We start from the raw sequence: 22,389 nt of genomic DNA on the forward strand, positions 1-22,389 counted from the left end.
GATGCCATTGTATATGTCCTCAATATTTCCCTCTACCAATTTTCTATGGCTCTCCATGTATGTTAAATTTGCTTTTATAGCATCTGTCTTTCCCTGTGGAGTAGGATCTGCAGGGACAAAAAAGTTGCCATTGTTTAGATCTTTAACAACACATCCATCTACAATTGGGCCATAGAACTTCATCTTCATCAAGTGTTTTGAATGCACTAGCATAACTGTACCAATACCACAACAGAAGTGGAAAGATACTTTGCGGCAAAGCAGGTTTTTGAGAATTGATTTAGTTGACTGGAATACCAATCCCCCAAAAAATGTGTTCACAAGTTCCAGGAGCTGCATCACTGTGACAGATAAGAAATAGTGAAAGATAACACCAACAATAGCGCTTCTGCCCTCAATGTTTGACAGCTATAGTAAAGGGCCTCATTGTCAGACTTTTGAAAGCAATGTGCCATTTTTCCACCAGCATCAGGCATTTGTTCATCATCTTCAAGTATGTGTGCATTTTCACCACCATCTTCAAAGAAAACATGCAATAAGCAAAAGTGAGCTCATACAGTGGAAGACAAGTTTAATGTTCCCCTCCTATTTTGTGAAGAATTTAGGAATCTCAAAGGTTAATTTTCCTCAAAATGTCCAGCAAGGGATTTTCTCATGATCCCAAGCAGGACAACCGTGATGAACAGTAATGGGCAAGCATTCTTTCATGCTTGATTTTGACCATGCGAGTGTGTGTTACAATTTTCATTGTGTTGTCAATCTCCCGAGGTTGAGTCACAATAAGAGATCATACCTATATCTCATTCCTCTCTCGGAAATCATTCATAAGCTCCACTTTTGTCAACAGCCTCCTCCAGCATTGCTTTCTCTGGCTTCCTGAAAAAGAGATAGTTCACAAGAAACTTAATCAGCTTGAAATTTCCAAGAGTTAACTTAGCTTCCAAGGTTGCCTACCTTTGTCTTATCTTGGCTAATTGGTGTAATAAGGGTTAAGGGCTTACTGAAGAAGATGCCACTGAAGTTCCATGCTCTCTGTCTTAGGTGTTATCCTGTTGTTGCAAATGAATTTCCATTGGTTGATGCTCAAGCTGGACCGCTTCATATTGCTGCGGCAGTTGAGTGCTGTCATTCTCGACTGTGCATTGTGCTGCATTGCCACCACTGCTGCTTGTGCCCATCCATATTGAGTCACTCTTGGAACTATATAGTCTTCATCTGGCTCTAGATCAGCTTTAGACGTGTGTTTACATTCCTCTATTCTTCTATTCCTCTATACATTTCTCGAAGACACAAAAACCCACCAAGAAAAGTGAATCAGCCATGAAGTTAATGATTACATTCGATCAAAGGAAGTGGCCTATAAGGTTGCCAGAAAAGCAATAAACACAAGGATTCAGAGCAATTTAGAATCCAGCAAAGGAGAAACAAAAACTAAAAAAAATAAAGGGGAAAAGAGAATATGTATGCAAGCTAATGAGAAGCATAAAGGTGGGCTGTAAAAGTTTCTTTAGCTTTGTGAAAAGGAAAAGAATGGAAGGACTAACGTGGATCCATTACAGGTGGAGGCAGGAAAATTTATGAGAATAGGGAAATGGTGGAGAAATTAAATAATTACTTTGTGTCTGTCTTCTTGGGGAAATATACAAAAATATCCCAGAAATACTAGGGGTGGAATCATCTCAGATTTGCACTAAATGCGGTAACGGGCAGGGAAAAGAATGTTTTACCTATCGGCCGCGATGGTGGTTCTCATGCTGTAATGTCCCAATCCTGCCTCATTAATTATGCATTCCCAAGAAACACATTGTTTTGATGGCGGCGGGCTCTCAATTGACCACCATGCCATCACATTGCCGCTTCATCACACCGGGTGCCATATTTAAAGTGCAGCTGCACAAACAACTCTCAGTGCTTCCAGCCAAGGATTGCTGCATGGATGATAAGATGGTCCTGAAAGGCAAAATGACTACAGCCTCTTGGCTTAGTGATGCGTCCCTCATGCGCCTTTTGGACAAAGTGGAGGCCAGTGGTGATGTCCTCTACCCCCGCCTTGGTCAAAGACCAGCAAGCAAGGTCACCAATCCAGCATAGCAGGTGGTGACGGTGGTCAACGCCAATGCCCAGCAAAAGAGCACAGCCACCTAGTGCCACAACAAGATTAATGATCCGGGGGTGGAGTGGCCCACATTAGGCTCCTCACTCACTTTGAGGAGTGTACCATAGCGCTGAGTAGTGAGAATGTGGACCATGTGTGCGGTGACGGTGAAATTGGCGGCGAACACCCTCGTGAGGATCCTGCATCACATTATCCCTCTCTCAATGCAAATGTAAGTGCTCTCTTTCCTGCTTTGACTCTGCTGCCATGCACTAATTATCTCTACTTTGGTTCACAGGGAGCTCTGCCAAGTGGCTGACACCCTCAGCCAGCTAGTTCCTCAGCTCCATCGATATTCTCACCTTCAGTCAAAAGGACTCCTCCTCCATTGAAGAGCTGGAAATAAGTAGCATGGAAGACTTGTCACAGCACTTAGCCACACCCTCCACCAGTGCAGAGACACACACCTCGGTGAGACCAGATCTAGAACAGGCTTGGCTTCACAATCTGATGTTCACTGCACAGACACGTGTCCACAGCAGGAAGAGGCAGGTTTAGCTGAGCTCCCCTGCACTCGGAGGACTGCTGGAGAATAGGCATCTGTCTGATGACAAGTCTATGGTTTCGGTCTCCCAACTCATCCTGGAGAGTCAGCAGAAGGCGTGGAAACATCACGCAGAGCTGTTAGAAGCCCTCAAAAGAGTGACACGCGAGTCCGAGGAGTGCATCCGCCCGCTCTCTGATGAACTGGTGCCCACATGTGCGCGTATGGAGGTCTCCATGGGAAGGATGGTAAACATCATGGAGACCCTGGTCCAGCAGAATGCGGAGTTGCATGCAGACCTGCAGTCCATCATGATAGTCAAGGATGAGTCCCTGCTGTGGCAACACAAGAAGGGAACGGGGCACCTCAACATCCCCACAATGTGCTCCTTCCCCTGAAGGAGTCAGGCGGGGCCCTTAGGCTGCCGAAGGGAAGAAGTGCACCCCTGGGCCATCCACTCAGGAATCTCACCTTCCGAGTCCCTTTTGCCTGTGACCCCCTCAATCTCATCCTTTGTCATCACAGAGGGAACAGCCGGCCCATGAGTGATCCTGGGGGGAGAAATGTGTGTGTGGCAGGGCCTTTCAGTGCCTCGTGCAAGCACTCTCCCACGCATGCGGATCCTTCACATATCACACTCAACTCAATGTACTGAGCATTTTCAATGCTGCCTGCTGGGGTTTGCTTTCAGCTAACCATCTGAGCTGACCTGCATCTCTGCCCACCCACATTCCCATGCAGCATCTGTTCTCATCCACCATAACTCTCATTTCACTTTTGATTTAGCAAGTATGGTGCGTCTAACATTTTTCTGGAGGTCCCCCGTCCTTTCTCCTCCCCCAGGTCACCCATTTCCTTTTCCCCATCACTGTTGACCTCCCTAGCATCACCTTCCACCTCCCCACCATGTCCTACCAGCCATAACCTTTTTCTTTCAGGGATGTCCTGGTGAACGTGCATGTCCCCTTCCTTCCCAACCGCCCCTCCACATTGACCTTCCCAGCCTCCTCCTTCCCACCCCAAGGGTCCGTGTCTGCCTCCGAGGCCCCTTCAACAACCTTCAACATCCCTTCTAGTAACACCGTCGCACCCTCACCCTCCCACCCTATCGCCTCAGTCTGGCCTCGGTCATTCTCATCATTCCGTCCTATCACACCCACTCCTAGTTTGCTCCCCAGGAGGCAGTCATGGACTTAACAGAGCCCTCCGTTGCATGTTCACCTGGACATCTCCCCCATCCCCCCGGACTCCTTCCCCACTTGGAACTCCTTCCCCTCTTAAAGCTCCTTCCCCACACCCCCACCTCCCCACCACCCAGAACTTCTTCCCACCCCAACCCCCAACAGCTGAACTCCCTCCCTGGGCTCCCCCTACTTCATCCTTCCCTCTTCCTGACTCCTTTCTCCACCCTTACTTCTTCTACCACCCTTACTCCTCCCCCTCCTATTTCTTCCAGTCTTACTCCTTTCCCCTTCCTGACTCCTTCCTCCACCCTTACTTCTTCCGCCATCCTTAGCTGTTCCCCTCTCCGGACTCCTTCCTCCCCGCTGGACTCCTTCTCCTCTCTGGATTCCTCCCCCTCTACACCTTCCTCCCTCCTTCCACCTCCCCAGTTGCTGCCTTCTCCCCCATTACCCTCCTTCTCCTGTACTCCCTCCTCCCCAACCTTATCCCCCTGACATCTTCATTACTCCCCTCCCAACCTCACCCGCGATACCTTTGTTTCCCCCCCTTCCAATTTCACCCTCCCCGACACCTTAGTTCCCACTCTCCCGACCTCAGCCCCCTCGGCACACCTTCCTCTCAGTCAAGCCTAGAAATCCCTCTCCTATCCCCCGGACAACCTCCTCTCCCAAACCCAGCTGGACCTTCCTCTCCCGCCTCGAAGATCAGCTGTTGTAAGTAGACCATCAATGGTGACTTTCCATCTTCCGTGAGCTTCTTTGCGGCGGAGCCATGTCCATCAGATACCACCCAGCATGTGATAGACGTTACTCCAGGGTCCCATTGTTGTTGGGCTCCAGCATCTTCTGCCTCTTGGATGTTCGTGATGTGAGCAAGGCTTTGACGGTAAGTCTTGACTTCTGCTGTCATACTTATCAAGATGTGTTCTGCACCAGCGTGTTTTCCCTCTGACATGGGCAGATGATCCAGTGTTTGGTGTTGATCTGGCGGGCTGGCCTTTGAACAATATGCAGATGTATTATAATGAGGTTCCCGATGTCCGACTGTGGGAAACGCAGCCTACCATTGAAGGGCAGGACGGATGATTGCAAACCGGTTTCATGATGTTGTGAAATCAGTTTTTGGCCTTCTCACCATATTGTCTGTTTATGCAGCCAAACACGTCCGATGCTAGCAGGCACAGAAAATTCCACCCTAGGGGACCAAGGGGCTTGTGAAAGTGAGGAACTGAAAGAAATTATTGTGAAAAAGATTGAAGGTAGATAAATCCCCCGGACCTGATGGGCTACATCCTAGAGTGTTGAAGAAGGTGGCTACAGAGATAATGGATGTATTGGTGGTTATCTTTCAAACTTCTATAGATTCTGGCAAGATTCCCTCTGACTGGAATGTAGCAAATATAACCCTACTATTTAACAAGGGAGGGAGAGAGAAAATGGAAATGATTGTGCTTAATTGTGACTCAATGCTCCAGGTCATATTTAAAGATGTTAAAAATAGCAGAATATGGGGTAATCTGAGCCTGGTGAAACCTTTTATTGTGTATTTAGGTTCCGATGTCCCAATTTCATTTTGGAATCTATACCTTTATGTCAAGTTGTATTTTTTCTGCCTTGGTAGTAATCTTTGCCTTGTCTCAAGTCTCCAGGCACTTAATTCTGAGATCTCTTTCTTTCCAAAGTTCCTGCAATTTTATTCCTTTGGTGCCTCATGTTTGCACATAATCACAAAAATAAAAGCAAAATACTGCGGATGCTGAGCATCTGAAATAAAATCAAAGTGCTAGAAATACACAACAGGTCTGGCAGCACAGGTCTCTCCACAGATGCTGCCTGATCTGTTGTGTATTTCCAGCACTTTCTGTTTTTATTGCACATAATCACAACTTCCCTGTAACATCCAAGCTCCATCTAACACCAATAAATTTACAATGTTCCTCCTTGGTTAAAAAAAACACTGAGGCAAGAGACTAGTCTTGTATTGACCTGAAACCACTCGTGACCCTACTTTGATTTCCAAGCCAACTGCAACAGGAACAAAGAAACCACTTCCACTATATCGCAAATTGCAATGGATGTGGTTCTCCACAGCAAAATCTCCACTGGCTGCCTCCATGTTTAGCATCAAATCTGAACGCCCCCTGTCCCTGTGCCCCTGTGCAAGAGCAGAGGCGCCATTGCTCCCTGATTGGCCAACACTTTTAAAACCCCCTCACTGATTGGCCTAGGTCAAAGCCAATCAGCAGGGGTGGTATTTCAAATGTTGCCCCCGGGCGAGCAGGCCATGACGAATTCATAGTTGCTGCAAGAGAGAGATCAGCTGGAGGAATACACTCATCGGGCAGGGAAGAAATTTATTTCTCTTTTTGTTTTTTTCTTGTAGAGATTCATAGAGAAACCTAGAAAGACAGGTGCTGAGAGAGCGATTTAAAATAGTTAAATTTGCAGGTAACTGAAATCAGAGAAAGAGAGGGAGGGAGAGAAAATTAGCTGTTTTAACGTTGTTTTTTAAGAGCTGTAAATTAACTGAGAAATTAGACTGATTAACTACTTTGTTGCTTCATTAACATCTATAGACAAATTAGACGTTCAATTCTTCTATACATTTTTTGCTTCTGGATAGAATACCTTTAATTTAAGAAATTGATTCACAACATTGCTGCATACACCTCCTCTTAACAGTTCTAATTTAACTGGCAAAAAATTTATTGCACTATACACTTTCACTTCTTTAACAGCTAACTTAGCAGATTACACAACCTTTAAAAAATGTCTGTTCATAAGTTTGCCTACATTAGATTCCTTAAGTGGCTGCCTTTTGCTTTCTCCCTGATTTTGTTCATTTGGTTTATTTGTTATGTAACAAAACACTTACATTGGACTCCTTGATGATAACATCCGGCGAATTGTAGACATTGAAAGAGACAACAAATGCTTTGATTCATCATCGTATGAGAAGCATAGTGATCAATTCCATCGAGCAGTGCATTGGTGGACTACAACACAGAGAAGGAGAGCCATAGAAGGAAGGACAATGAGTTCTATAAAGTTCAGATCCTATAGTCTCAGGTAGATTTCAAAGGTGTGAGGAAAATTTGTCTCCCCCAAGAAGGGCCAAGAAGATTTGTGAATCTCAACAATTTGTCTTATATTAAATGCAAGTTGTATATTTGCCTGAAAATATGATGCAATGCCCTGAACATTGTTATGACCAAGTGAGGGGGAATGAACTGGCTCCCCTTTTTATTCAACCCCCTTGGTTGGCTGCAACAAAGGTTTGTTTAAAATTCTTTCCCAGTGAATACCTTTTCCCAATCCAAATATATTTACTTTTTTTAAGGAGCCAAGTCAATCAGGTTTTCATGAGTTAAGGAAAGAGCAAGTTTATAAGCTACTAAAACCCAAGGATAAATGATAAAGATGTGACACATACACACACCTACGTGCACACACATGCATGTGCACGCACAAACACACAGACATGCACACACATGGAGAAATTGCACATGGAGAAGTTAAGAGTCCAAATAAAAGTGAAAAAGAATTTATGAATAAGTCCTTGGTTTGTCTGTGAGGTGTAGACGATGGTACGTTGTGGACGTTAGGTGATTTTGGTAGAACTCTGGAGCTGATTTTGGCAGTTTCACAGTCTGTTGGAGGCACTTGTTGGCTTGATTCAGTTTTGCACCCTACTGAAGGATACACCCTGTTTCAGCAACAGAGAGGAACAGAGACTCTGCTTTTTCAGCAGTGTTCTTAGAAGACCATCTTGTTTCTTGCTTCTCTCTGTTTTCAGCGAGGGAGAGAGGCAGGGAGAGGTCCTTCTTGCTTCTTTGTTCTTTTGCTCTGCCACTTTTTGAAACACTGGTCTTCATCTAGTTTTAACTCATTTTCCAAGTGTTTTCCCAGGAGGAAGAAATAGGTATGTCTTGCACCTACAGTCCATTTTACTTTCATCCCAGAAACATTTTTGCACATTCTGAGATATAAATCAACAGGAGATGGGTTTTTGGATTTCCGATGAGATGTAGGAAACAGTCCATTGTCTCCACAATTGCAGGAGATTAAAGTCCAGCCTTTTGAGCTTTCCATACCTTTCTTTCAAGCATCTCTGTTTGAAATGGGCTTTGACGCCTCTTCAGGAAATTCCATGTTCGCTCAGACAGGTCTGTCAGGATATCCCACATGGGAATTTTCCAGAAAGTGGTCACTTTACAGTATCCGCCATCAGTGTCTTTTCTAGTTTTTTTTTTAAACACAGGTCTTCCTTAAAAAGTTCAAAATGCCCATAGGTAATTGGCGAAGCTGTAGTCCACTTTTGTGACGACATTCAGATGGATAACTTTAAAATGCATTCTGTAAAACTGAGTATAATTCAATTTTTAAACGAGAAGGGCCTTGTGACTTTGTTCTTGCTCTCTGCTGTATTCCTGTGAAGAGAACTAACCTCAAATGTGTAGAGGCACAAGATTCAGCAATGATTCAGCAATCCTCATTGCTGAGGATTGTCAACGCCACTTTCAAGATGGACAGCAGAGATAACGATGTTCCGCACATAAATAAAAACAATAAACTGCGGATGCTGGAAATCCAAAACAAAAACAGAATTACGTGGAAAATCTCAGCAGGTCTGGCAGCATCAGCGGAGAAGAAAAGAGTTGAAGTTTCGAGTCCTCATGACCCTTCAACAGAACTGAGTGAATATTAGGAGAGGGGTGAAATATAAGCTGGTTTAAGGTGAGGTGGGGTGGGGGGGGTGGGGTGGTGGGGGGACAGAAGTGGGGGGGTGATGGTGTGGTTGTAGGGACAAGCAAGCAGTGATAGGAGCAGATAATCAAAAGATGTCACAAACAAAGGAACAAAGAGGTGTTGATATTATCTAAATGAATGTGCTTATTAAGAATGGATGGCAGGGCACTCAAGGTACAGCTCTAGTGGAGTGGGGTGGAAAGACTAACAGGGCATACAAGATTTAAAAATAATGGAAATAGGTGGGAAAAGAAAAATCTATATAAATTATTGGAAAAAACAAAAGGAAGGGGGAAGAAACGGAAAGGGGGTGGGGATGGAGGAGGCAGTTCAAGATCTAAAGTTGTTGGACTCAATCTTCAGTCCAGAAGGCTGTAAAGTGCCTCGTTGGAAGATTAGGTGCTGTTCCTCCAGTTTGCGTTGGGCTTCACTGGAACAATGCAGCAAGCCAAGGACAGACATGTGGGCAAGAGAGCAGGGTGGAGTGTTAAAATGGCAAGCGACAGGGAGGTTTAGGTCTTTCTTGTGGACAGACTGCAGGTGTTCTGCAAAGCGGTCACCCAGTTTATGTTTCATCTCTCCAATGTAGAGGAGACCGCAGTGGGAGCAACGAATGCAGTAGACTAAGTTGGGGGAAATGCAAGTGAAATGCTGCTTCACTTGAAAGGAGTGTTTGGGCCCTTGGACGGTGAGGAGAGAGGAAGTGAAGGGGCAGGTGTTGCATCTTTTACGTGGGCATGGAGAGGTGCCATAGGTAGGGGTTGAGGAGTAGGGGGTGATGGAGGAGTGGACCAGGGTGTCCCAGAGGGAATGATCCCTATGGAATGCCACCAGGCGGGGTGGAGGGAAGATGTGTTTGGTGGTGGCATCATGCTGGAATTGGCGAAATGGCGGAGGATGATCCTTTGAATGTGGAGGCTGGTGGGGTGATAAGTGAGGACAAGGGGGACCCTATCATGTTGCTGGGAGGGAGGAGAAGACGTGAGGGCAGATGCATGGGAGATGGGCCGGACACAGTTGAGGGCCCTGTCAATGACTGTGGGTGGAAAACCTCGGTTAAGGAAGAAGGAGGACCTGTCAGAGGAACTGTTTTTGAAGGTAGCATCATCAGAACAGATGCAATGGATGCAAAGGAACTGAGAGAATGGGATGGAGTCCTTACAGGAAGTGGGGTGTGAAGAGCTGTAGTTGAGGTAACTATGGGAGTCGGTGGGCTTGTAATGGATATTGGTGGACAGTCTATCACTAGAAATTGAGACAGAGAGGTCAAGGAAGGGAAGGGAAGTGTCAGAGATGGACCATGTGAAAATGATGGAGGGGTGGAGATTGGAAGTAAAATTAGTAAATTTTTCCAAGTCCCGACGAGAGCATGAAGCAGCACCGAAGTAATCATCAATGTACTGGAGAAAGAGTTGTGGGAGGGGGCCAGAGTAGGACTGGAACAAGGAATGTTCCACATACCCCATAAAGAGACAGGCATAGCTGGGGCCCATGCGGGTACCCATAGCCACACCTTTTATTTGGAGGAAGTGAGAGGAGTTAAAGGAGAAATTGTTCAGTGTGAGATCAAGTTCAGCCAGATGGAGGAGAGTAGTGGTGGATGGGGATTGTTCGGGCCTCTGTTCGGGGAAGAAGCTAAGGGCCCTCAGACCATCCTGGTGGGGGATGGAGGTGTAAAGGGATTGGACGTCCATGGTGAAGAGGAAGCGGTTGGGGCCAGGGAACTGGAAATTGTTGATGTGACGTAAGATGTCAAAGGAATCACGGATGTAGGTGGGAAGGGACTGGACAAGGGGAGAGAGAAGGGAGTCAAGATAACGAGAAATGAGTTCCATGGGGCAGGAACAGGCTGACACGATCGGTGGTCTCCAAAGATCTGTAAAAGTTCCAATGTCAGGGAGACCGTCAGTCTCGAAGTAAGCTGGGCGAAGGATTTGTATTTGCCGATCTTCAGGAATCGCATGAGGCTGTTATTCTTGTCGAACCCTCTCGCTCCCATGACGAATCCAAAGTATTTTACTGACTTGCCGCCTGTCAGTTCCACACATAACTGTGGTAAAGTTGAAAAGGGAAGGGTAATGTTCTCCAGATAGCTTCTCGTTGATTTTCGTTACAAGTAGTTTACAAGATTTTCAATGAAAGTTATTATGATGGGTGTGACTTCAAATTTTTTCCTCTCTAAAAGAACAAGGATGAAGGCATCCCAACTATTTCGGCTCTCTGAGTAAGAGGATGGGGCAAGGGGAGAAGGGGATTTGACTCAGAAGGCCGATGCCAGCTTCTCAACCCCAGAAGTATCTGAAGCAGCAGCAAGACCCCCAATTGCAACAAATGGCTCAGCCTCTTCCAACTCAGCTAGCACTTGTGTCTTCCATTTCCTAGATGATCAGGAGTATGAAAGGAGAGAGGCAGCCCTGTGCCGGAGAGTGGAGATGCTAAAAGCTCAAAAATTCAAGCTTCAAGATGAAATTGTGGCACTCTCAGTAATGGGTGATGTATTTATTTGCATGTTAATTGAATGATACAGTACATCTTTTTCAGTGGCAAAAGCATCATTGCTCTGATGGAAAAGAGATGAATTGGACAAATGACCTCATCCAATGAATGATACTAATGATTTTTCATCATGTCACAGCAAGAGTGTCACACTTCAGGAGGCCAGCTACAGCACCAGCACCAGGTGGAGCACAAACACTACCACCCAAATAGAGTCAACCCCCAATACTTTCCAAACTTGAAGAGACACTGGTGATGAATTGGCATCCCAATTGATGGCAAGATAATGACTCATAAATAATTTTCAGAACATCTGAATATCCTTGTTAGCTTAAGCATAACTGCTTATAGAAGTACACCATTATGACAGTAGTGACTGTAGTGTTAAACTTACCAAATGGAATGATTGAATAATCTGTCTTAAATCTATAATAAATTACAATATGTAATATTTTCCAATTTTTCTTACAGGTGCAATTGTTGGGTAGGTTAGAGATCCCGGAGCAACTGGGGAATTCTGTCCATGGCCAAAGGACAAATTCCTAATTTAATAGATCTGTAAATTAACCAAGTTTTAAAGTTTGGTTTTTAAAGCCCTCACATTAATAAATTCCGGGCTTGGCATGATGCTGAACCCTTCTTCTGCTGCCTTCGTCTCTGTGCTTACTTCTTTGGGCAGGAGTCCTACCCCTGTAGAACGGATCCTTTCACCCGCCTCCAGTATTCTTCCTCTACTTGGACCCCTCTTACCTGCTCTTGATCTTTTCATTGAGAACTGTCGGCGTGACATCGGCCATCTCATTTTCTCTGCTCCTCTCACCCATTCTAACCTGTGTCCTTCTGAACTTGCTGCATTCAGTTCTTTCAGGTCCAACCCTGACTTTGTTATCAAATCTGCCGACAAGGATGGTGCTGTTGTTGTCTGGTGTACTGACCTCAACCTCGCAGAGGCTGAGAACCAAATCGCAGACACTTCCTCTTACCTCCCTCTGGACCATGACCCCAACACAGAACATCCAACCATTGTTTCCAGGATTGTTACTGACCTCATCATGCCTGGAGATCTTCCCTCCACAGCTCCCAACCTCATAGTCTCCCAACCTCGGACAGCCTGCTTCTACCTCCTCCCCAAAATCCACAACCAGGACTGTCCCAGTAGATTGATTGTGTCAGCCTGTTCCCACCCCATGGAACTCATTTCTTTCTATCTTGACTACATTCTCTCTCCCTTTGTCCAGCCTCTTCCTGCCTACATCCGCGATTCCTCTGATGCCTGATATCATATCAACAATTTGCAGTTCTCTGGCCCCAACTGCCTCCTCTTCAACATGGACGTCCAATCCCTCTACACCTCCATCCCCCATTGGGATGGTCTGAGGGCGCTCCGCTTCTTCCTTGAACGGAGGCCTGAACAATCGCCATCCACCACCACTCTCCTCCATCTGGCTGAACTTGTTCCCTCCCTGCACAATTTCTCCTTAAACTCCTTTCATTTCCTCCAAATAAAAGGTGTGGCTATGGGTACCCGCATGGGTCCCAGTTATGCCTGTCTCTTTATTGGGTATGTGGAACATCCCTTGTTCTGGTCCTACTAAGGCTCCCTCCCACAACTCTTTCTCCAGTACATTGATGACTGTTTTGGTGCTGCTTCATGCTCTTGTCTGCACCTGGAAAAAATTATTAATTTTGCTTCCAAGTTCCACCCCTCCATCACTTTCACATGATCCATCACCAACACTTCCCTTCCCTTCCTTGACCTCTCTGTCTCAATTTCTGTTGCTAGACTGTCCACCAATATTCATTACAAGCCCACTGACTCCCACAGCTACCTCGACTACAACTCCGCACACCCTGTGTCCTGTAAGGACTCCATCCCATTCTCTCAGTTCCTTCGCCTCTGTCGTATCTGTTCCGATGATGCCACTTTCAAAAACAGTTCCTCTGACATGTCTTCTTTCTTCCTTAACTGAGGTTTTCCACTCACGGTGGTTGACAGGGCTTTTAACATACCTGACTCATCTCCCGCACCTCTGCCCTCACAACATTTTCTCCCTCCCAGAATCATAATAGGGCCCTCCTTGTCCCTACTTTTCACTCCACCAGCCTCCGCATTCAAAGGGTCAACCACTGCTATTTCCGCCAATTCCAGCATGATGCCACCACCAAACACATCTTCCCTTCACCCTCCCTGCCGGCATTCCAGAGAGACTGTTCCCTCTGGGACACCCTAGTCCGCTCCTCCATCACCCCCCAACACCTCAACCCGCTCCCACAGCACCTTCCCATGCAATCGCAGAAGGTGCAACACCTGCCCCTTTACTTGCCCCCTCCTCAACGTCCAAGGGCCCAAACACTCTTTTCAAGTGAAGCAGTGCTTTAATTGCACTTCCCTCAATTTGGTCTACTGCATTTGCTGCTCCCAAAGCGGTCTCCTCTACACTGGAGAGACCAAACGCAGCCTGGAGATAGCTTTGTGGAACACCTTCGATCTGTCCGCAAGCATGACCCAGGCATTCCTATTACTTGCCATTTCAACACTCCACCCTGCTCTCCCGCCCAAATGTCCATCCTTGGCCTGCTGCAACGTTCCAGTGAAACTCAGCGCAAACTGGAGGAACAGCACCTCATCTTCTGATTAGTCACTTTACAGTCTTCCAGACTTAACATTGAGTTCAACAATGTCAGATCATGAACTTTCTCCCCCATTTTCACCCTTTTTTGATCCTTTTTTTTCAAATATTTATTTTTAAATATATATATACATATAAAATATATAATTTAATTTATATTATATATATATTTTCCCCCTTTTTTATTTCTATTATTATTTTTTACATTTATTTAAATTCATTCTTTTAGCCTATTTCGATCTTTTTTCCCACACTGTCCCCTCCCCCCACCCCCACGAGGGCCATCTATCACTTGCTCATTCTGCTTTCTACTCATAATGTCACCATTAGCACATCCTTTAGCCAGTATCACCACCATCAACACCCCTTCAACCTTTAGTTTATGACATCTTTTGCAATCTCGCCTTTGCCTCCACCTATCACTGGCCTTCTATCCAGCTTTACCTGTCCCACCCCCCCTCTAAAACAGTATATATTTCACCACACTATTATTTCTCTTTAGTTCTGAAGAAGAGTCGTATGGATTTGAAATGTTAACTCTGTCTTTCTCTCCACAGATGCTGTCAGACCTGCTGAGTTTTTCTAGCAATTTTTGTTTTTGTTTTTGTTTCAGATTTCCAGCATCCGCAGCATTTTGCTTTTATCTTAGGGTTTTTAAGTTATCTGTGATTTATGTAATGTGTAATTTAATGATGTGGCTTTTTTTGCATCTTTTTGTTTTTCGCAATAAAATGTAAAACTCACAGCTGCAGTGAAAGTGTCCAGTTCAGCTTTTCCAATAGATTTTCACAATTGAGCACAAGTCCACCATCATGCTGATGCCCATGAATGGTACTTAGACCTATGGGGGAGGGAGGGGGGCCCAGGCTAATTATAGGCTATATTTCCAATTTCATTTACTCGGTTCAACCAGTTCAATAATTCCTAACGAACTTGAGAGCCAGCACAAACAATTGAGGACAATTGGAACATGCACAAACAACTGGCCTCAGCTGGATCCAGTTTTACTGCCTTCAAATGCATTCAGCCTTGGCCAGTTGGTCCCAATAACCAGTTGTCAACTGGACCCAACTGGGCCAGTTGAACTGGTTTTCACTGCGGCTTAAAATCACCATGGCCTCACTTTGTCATATTCAGACCAGAATCTAGCTCGCATAACTGGGTCATTACCAGAAACCCGCAGGCAATAGAAACCTTCCTAAATGATTTGTCATATGCTGTAGTATAAAATACAAGTGACAAGGGGTTGGATTTCACCGTGGCTTTGCAGCCCTGGCAATGAAACAGGCTCAGTGATTTCACTGCAGGCGGCTTCCTAATTGGCTACCTGCAGGCCCACTGTCCAATTTAAGAGAGCAGGTGGACTCTCCATGTTGCTGTTCCAATCAATGGACAACTTTCAGCTGTCCCACATGTAGACGTGGTGCTGTTGAGGTAGGTTGCCTTCAGGTGAGTAAATTACAAGCAAAAAATTCAGGGGGCTGAGTGTCAGATGGGACACTCCTCTGGATGGCTCATTGGGGTCAGGGTGGCTGCCTTGCTGCTCACAGCCCTCTTTTTGGGCCATGTAGCCTGTGGTTTGTATGGCTCCTTGGGCTGCTGCAGGGAGATTGCCTCAGTTATGTTTGAGACCTTTCCATTCACCAGGGGAGTGGGGGGGCATGAGGAACAGGGGGGTTGCCCCACCATTGGCAAAATGCTGGCAGCACTGTGAAATAGTCTTAATAGGGCCTTTACATATGCAGATTGGCACCTCAGTGGTGCAGCCATCCGCATGCAGCTCCCCACCATGCCCCCAGACCACAGTTGTCCAAATACTTATATTATGGATATCCTCTGTAGCAAATTACAAGGGCATAAGTTAAATGGAAGAAAAATGTTGGATAGTGAAGGAAATAATTCCTAATGAACTTGATCTAATGGTACAGTTTTAGAAATGTAGAACTGATGTTACCTGCTGCCTGTGATTATTTATCATGTTCTGTTTTCACAAGCATTTTGAAATGTGGGAATTTGATTTCAGCAAGATTTTCTCTTGTTTGGGCCTCTTCACGTCGCCCAAAATTGCTGGTAAATGATTAATTGACAGGTGGTTAATTGTGGATCTAGAATGTACTAACTATCTAGCCTTATCCTCCCTCACTCATTTCACTATGGATTGCCTGAAGATGCATGACAAGGACAGCTAAGGGAAAAGTACAACTGTTCTGCTTGAAATTCATGTCGTGGAGATACAATGATTAATCGATGTACTGGGTTTTAAATGATTGCAAAAAACGCTTTTTATTATATCTTTCATTTTATTGATTTTCCATTTTAAAAGCTGCCACCGTTGAATAGGTTAAGTCACTATTACTTAAATCCACCCTTGGCTATTTTTATTTTTAATTACTGTATTCTGAAAAATATTTTAGTACTAATATTCAGTCACTCATTCATATGTTTCGATATTGTATTTATATTTTTTATAGTTTTTTTTATCTTTATAAACTTTTATATTTACTCCTACTTGGGAGTTTGGGCAACGACCATTTTTAAAAAGACAACCAGAAAGGAAAAGAAGAATAGGTGACGAGGGTGATAGAGAGAAATAGAGAGAGAGAGAATGTATGTGAAAGAGGAAGATACTAAAATGGAAGATTAACAAAGAGAGAGAGAGAGAGACAGAAACAATTAAAGGGTAATGGACATGGTAATTATTTTCGGAAAGGAACCAGTTTTAAAAAAATTTCTATCCATGACCAAATTGACCCTGGGAAAAAATGGCACCTATCTTGTTTTCATCATTGGTTTCAGGTCCACCTTCTATTTGAGTTTTTGTTTGCCAGTTAACAGAAAGAGCAACACCTGCTGCTGGCCTTGGGAACACTGAGGGGAAACTTAAGCTTCTATTTACTTATAGCTCATCAACCACAGAGGAGAAATTCTGGAACTGAAACACTGTAAATGCACTGGCTATGTAGAAATCAGCAGGAAACATCTGTCGGTCATCTTTACCATCAGTTTCTGTTACAGTGCATAAAAGCAGAGGTGGCTAAAGGAATTAAGGAGCGGCAGTGTACAAATGCTCTCAATGTCAATAAAGATAGTCAATGTAAAATTGATTTTTCAGTAAAAAAAATTGAACATATCTAAGACAAAATGACTCTACCTATATATTAGATCATGTGTCAGCTGCATCAAAATAACAACGTGCAAACATGAATTCCTATATTAAGTGTCTTTCAATGCAATTAAATGAGTTTTATCTACTGAAGTGATACAAAAAAAACATACTTTCTGTAATTTTTTTTGGTGATTAAAGCAATGGGAATTTAGTGATTGCCAGGATTATGTTCATTGTACATTCTTACAAGTATGGGCAAAATAAAGAATGGTAAAATGTTATGGCAATAAGTCACATGCATATCTCAGCACATTGATAACCATTGCTTAAATAAACACTTCAAATATATTTATAGAAAAAGAATCTAACTTCCTTCTCCAGTAATGCAAGAAAAATATTATTTTTAATGAATGCCTCCACAGACTTCAGTGTCTGAGTCACACACAAATAAAATCTGTTGAAGTGTCTTACGGACTCGAAACATTAACTGTGTTTCTCTCCGCAGATGCTGCCCGACCTGCTGAGTTTTTCCAGGTATTTTTGTTTTTGTTTTGGATTTCTAGCATCCGCAGTTTTTTGCTTTTATCAAATAAAATCTAATTTGAAAGGTTAGATGCTGCAATTGAGGGAAGTTATCCTGAACAGTTTCAGGGAATAATCCTCATCACTTAATTCTAGAGGCCACAGTCTTGAAAATTATTTTAGAAATTCCCATTTGAAAACTTGCCTGACAGCAACCTCGGCAGGGGAGTTTTAACCCGAAAAAGTGCATGGGTTTGGGTTGGGTATGGGGAGACTAAAGTGTTAAAAATCTTGATCCCAACCCACCTCCAACCTGTCCACTTCCGATTTTAATGAAGGATATATGGGGGTGTGGATGACCAACACACTCCGAGGCAGAGGTTTGGCAATTAAATATTAGAATGGGGCTGTATGGATCATATTTATCCACCATTTCAAATTTAACTCTGGCTGGTCAAGTTTTCCGGCCTTGGGAAACACAGCCATTACAGGTAGGCAAGAATGATTGGATCCAGGAGGTAAGCAACTTTCTAGCAAACCAGCCTCACCAAAATCCCCTGTGATTCAACAATTTCCACTGACACCTCTCTAGCTTCCCCACTGAGATGTCTGACCTCCACACCAAGTCATCCAATCACAGCCCCCCCAATACTCGACCCATCCCCCTCCAGCCTCCGCCATCTGACCTCTTCCACCCTCCAGATCAGAACCCTTATTTTGCCCCGAGTGGATGGCACATCTGTTTCCCTCCCACCCCATCCCATCGCTTCACTGGAATGGAGCCTGGATCTATCTGGTTGTGCAGCCTCTTCTTCAACATTCCTTGCCTGACTGGAAGTCTGTCAATCAGTCTGATGTCTGTGTGGGGAATCTGCCAGTGATGCCACATGGACATGGTGAATTTCCTGTGCTCTACTCTGCACTCCTGCTCCTGGCAGATCAAAAAGTTAAAAGCTCCCACCCCCAGCCACCTACTCTGAGTTAAAATCTGCCATTATGTAAAAGTATATATTTATATTATGTTTATATAAGGAGGAGGAGGAGCAAGTGGCTTCTGGAGAAGCACCAGCAATAGGGCAGGTCCACTAACAGATATGCCTTGCCAACAGGAGTAACAGATATAGGCAATCCTTCCTTAACTTAGAGTTATGCCTTAGGGGGCTTTGGTTAAAACCGTAAGGCTCTGTTCCCTATTGCAACTGATGACCAGACTTGAAGGTTGGATTGTGCTTACCATTGCAGGGAATGCAACCACAACCTTAATTTGTTTCAACTTTGGCTCATTTCTAATTATGACAGGTGACTTCTACCATGATATTCTCCCAAGTTTTCAGTCCATATCAGCATAAGGTAAATCACGATGTGGGGATAATATTAACTTAACCCACATGATGGGTAGTGATAAGATAGGAACCGGTGCCTGTTTTACACCCCACTCGATTTTACTTTCTATTGACTTAATCAGAAGGTAAAATTGGGCAGAGGGTTGTATGAGTGCCTGACCAATCCCATCAATTTCCTGCTGGATGGGTTAAGTTAAAATGCTGTTTATTCTCTGGCTGCAAACTTCGTCAAGTATGGTACTGGACAATGGAAAAATGAACAAATGTGCTGTTAGTAACAGAATTTCCCCAGTTTCTAGGTTCTATGATAGCACTTGTGTAGTTACATGTTCCTGACTGGCAATCGTTTTTGTTTCGTCAACTGAAATGGATTTCATGCCTTAATCCTTTAAAAGTTATGATTCAAGGCACCATTTCCTTCACATGAATGCCAAGCACACTGACAGCTGATGTGATGAATTTATGCTCAGGTAATCCAACTGCTAATTTACCATATGAAAGGCAAGCCTCTTATAGCTCACATGCCAGAGCACAGAATCATCAATGCAGCAGAGTACAGATACAATGAAGTTAGCCATTGATTTATTCATTGAAAGAGGAATAGAAAGCTCAAAGCAAAGTTCAGATGCCTGGATAGATTGGAGGATAGCCTTCAGTATGTTCTTGGCACAGTATCACATTATAGTATCCTTCTGCATATTGGCAACCTAGCAATATATTGAAATTGGCATACTGGAGGATAAGGGGGATACAAATGGCGATGCAGGAAGAGGTATCTAGTGAGCCAATAACCACAGGAGCTACAGGCCTGTGACTGCAGCTTATTCAGGATTCTTTCACTGATGCATAAACACTGCTGTCAACATACATTTCTCTGCATAAGAATCCTAATGCTGCCTTTACATTAATTACATCCATACCTCCTTGAATGTGACAGTGAGTGGGGAATAGAAAACCCTACATCAGAAACAGTAGAAAGTATAATGTCATGCAATCTGCCTTCCAAAATTCACCAAAAGGCAGAGTACAGTTCAACAAATTTCAGGGCCCCATTATTTTTGATTTAGTACAATGGGTGAACTTTTCTTTTGTATCCTAACAGTTCAAAAATAAAAGCATGTGTCTTCAGCTTAGTGGAATTAAATCAAACCATCTACTGCACTATTGTGCGAATTCCTCAGCGACCAATACAACATACTGTATTGTCTTTCGATGGAGCAGTAATGGTTCTGATCATTATGGAGATGCCCATTGTTGAGATTGTGACCACTGGCAGATCTTAAATTATTGAAGATGACAGTATCCTCAGAACTAATATTCCTCTTCTCATCTCGCTACCCCCTCGTCCATCTCTTCTGATTTACAAACTGCAGATGATGTAAGCATGAACCTCTTACTTTCTGTCTGGTCCTGAACAACAACCCTACATGTGGGTCTTTTTCCTATCAGATACCCACGTCGCCAGGCAGTGGAGAAACACCAAGAAGAGAGTGATGATTATAGGATGCAGCACAGTGACCAGTTCAGATACTGACACTAAACATTTCTCAGAAGACAGATTAGAGTTGGGATCTGTGTGTGGTGAAACAATGATCATGAGTGCACTGCAGCCAGGACAGGAGACAAGGGCAGTGCAGGTGCTCATTGATGGGTGAAGGCACACATGGGTTTTGCTTCAGACGACTCAAACGTGCACTCCGAGGTTAGTGTGCAAAGAAGGCATTGGGCATGCACAACAAAATGCTTGTGCATTGGAAAGCCTGCAAGAAAGCCTTCAGTCAATGTCAAGGAGCATGGAGGAGTCCAGCACCAACTTGGCACAGGGCTTTGCACAGAGTTTGGAGCCCATTCATTCCAGCATAAGTTATGTGCTGGATTCATCAACCGTGTTAACCATGGATAGCCCTTGTCACCCAATAGTCACTTTTTGATTTGCCATGGTGGCTCAAATGTAGCTGGCACAGCAGACTGCCACAGAACAAAGGCATCATGACTGCTGCCAGGAAAGAGGGCACTTTCCTGCATAATTCGATGGCTATGGTTGCACACCAGTTTGATGCTGAGGGATTGGAATACTTTTCAGTTCCGGTATAGGGCACGTGATAGCCATAAGGTGATATGCATGCAATTAATGGCACCCTGGGCCATGGGAATACTGCAGTCCTAACTAAGCCATATGTTCACTTGTCTTAGGCTTGAGAAAGAAACGTAATGAGCTCTTATTGAGTGAAGGGCTTCAGTCTCCTCCATGCAATAGTGCAAGTCATTGGAAATATCTCCAAATTCAGCCTGGAAGAAGCCAGGTGCACAAAAGTTCATAGCCATAGTCAACTTCATTGCCACTGTCGTTGCAGTCCTTGTCCTGTTCTGAAGTTGCAGTTGTGGCTCTAGCAGGTGACAGATATTAGTGAAGATGTCCTTATTGAAGCATGGGCATCTCACACATTGTACTGTGCTAAGGTTCAGGTAGGAGTATTGCTCCTTGAACACACTGTGTGGATATGGTCTTCTGATGAGACTCCTTTCTCTCCTTCCACCCCCTCCTCCATCTTCTAGCAGCTTGGACTATTCTGTGTGCCCTCTATTCACGTTCCCAGTCATGCTACATTCCAAGGTGAATGACTACTAGTGCACCCATGTTGGGAAACAACTGATCTGTGCAGAAGCCTTGAAGTCAGCAAAAACTCCTTCAGCATCTGCCACACCACTCCCTGTAGACTTTTGCAACTTTAAAAAGCACCAAACACCCGTAGAATCATTGCAACAGTCAAAAGAAATCAACCAGCAAATAATCTGTAAGTAGTTGATGATCCCTTTGTTTCTATGACTCTCTTAATGGGGGTTGGGTTACTGTAGCTGAGGGAATTTTATGCCATTTCTATACCACAGTGAATCGTGCCCCCCCATTGGTCCCGCAAGGAACGTCACCGTGAAAGTGGTGAGGGCTACAGCAACAGGCTGAGAAAGTGGGTAGTAACTATGTCTTGCCAGGGCTTAATATCCCCTGATTACACATCCAGCTGTGAGGGAGATATGGCTGAAATGCCTCGCACCATCCGGAGCTCGCTATGTTGGCGTTTCGAGCCAGAGATTGCTAACTTGCTACCTCCCCATTACGAAAACATGTGGTTATTGAGAGCTAGTTACTGTAGTTGTGGTCACCTTGGCTGTTCTAAACCACAATGAGTCGAGCCTAGACTGGCAATGGTCGCGAGAGGTTGATCACCACATTGCTAGCATTGGTGTGATGATCTTTGGAATTTGACTGACCGAGAATAGCCATAATTAAGCCTGAGGTCTGCTAACCAATATAAAAGAGGGGAAGGTTGTACCTCTGACATGGGGCAGTCATTGATTTTCCACCCACCTTTGGAACTTTGCCCAGCTGTCAGGTGCCCAGGAGACAAGGGACCTCGACCCTTTCAAACAGTCAATGAGGGAAGTTGTTTACCATCAAACAAGAGCCCGGCATCCCCAGGCGCAATACAACGGATAGAATTTGGTGTCCCTTCCAGATCCTTGAGACTGTTCTGCAGTAGAATCGCCGGTGATGAGGACAAGGAGTTTGGTTTGTGGGAACCTAGAGAGTTTTCCTTCCAAGGCATCCAATGGTCTGAAACCCAAAGGGTTGGGCAAAGATGAAATGGAGGCAGCCTACTTCCAGGTATGCGAGTATGGTATCATAAATTACTTTGATGTTGTGTTTGTTCTTGATAGTAA

The sequence above is a fragment of the Carcharodon carcharias genome, chromosome 18 (assembly GCF_017639515.1).
Source record: "Carcharodon carcharias isolate sCarCar2 chromosome 18, sCarCar2.pri, whole genome shotgun sequence".
In the NCBI taxonomy this organism is placed as follows: Eukaryota; Metazoa; Chordata; class Chondrichthyes; order Lamniformes; family Lamnidae; genus Carcharodon; species Carcharodon carcharias.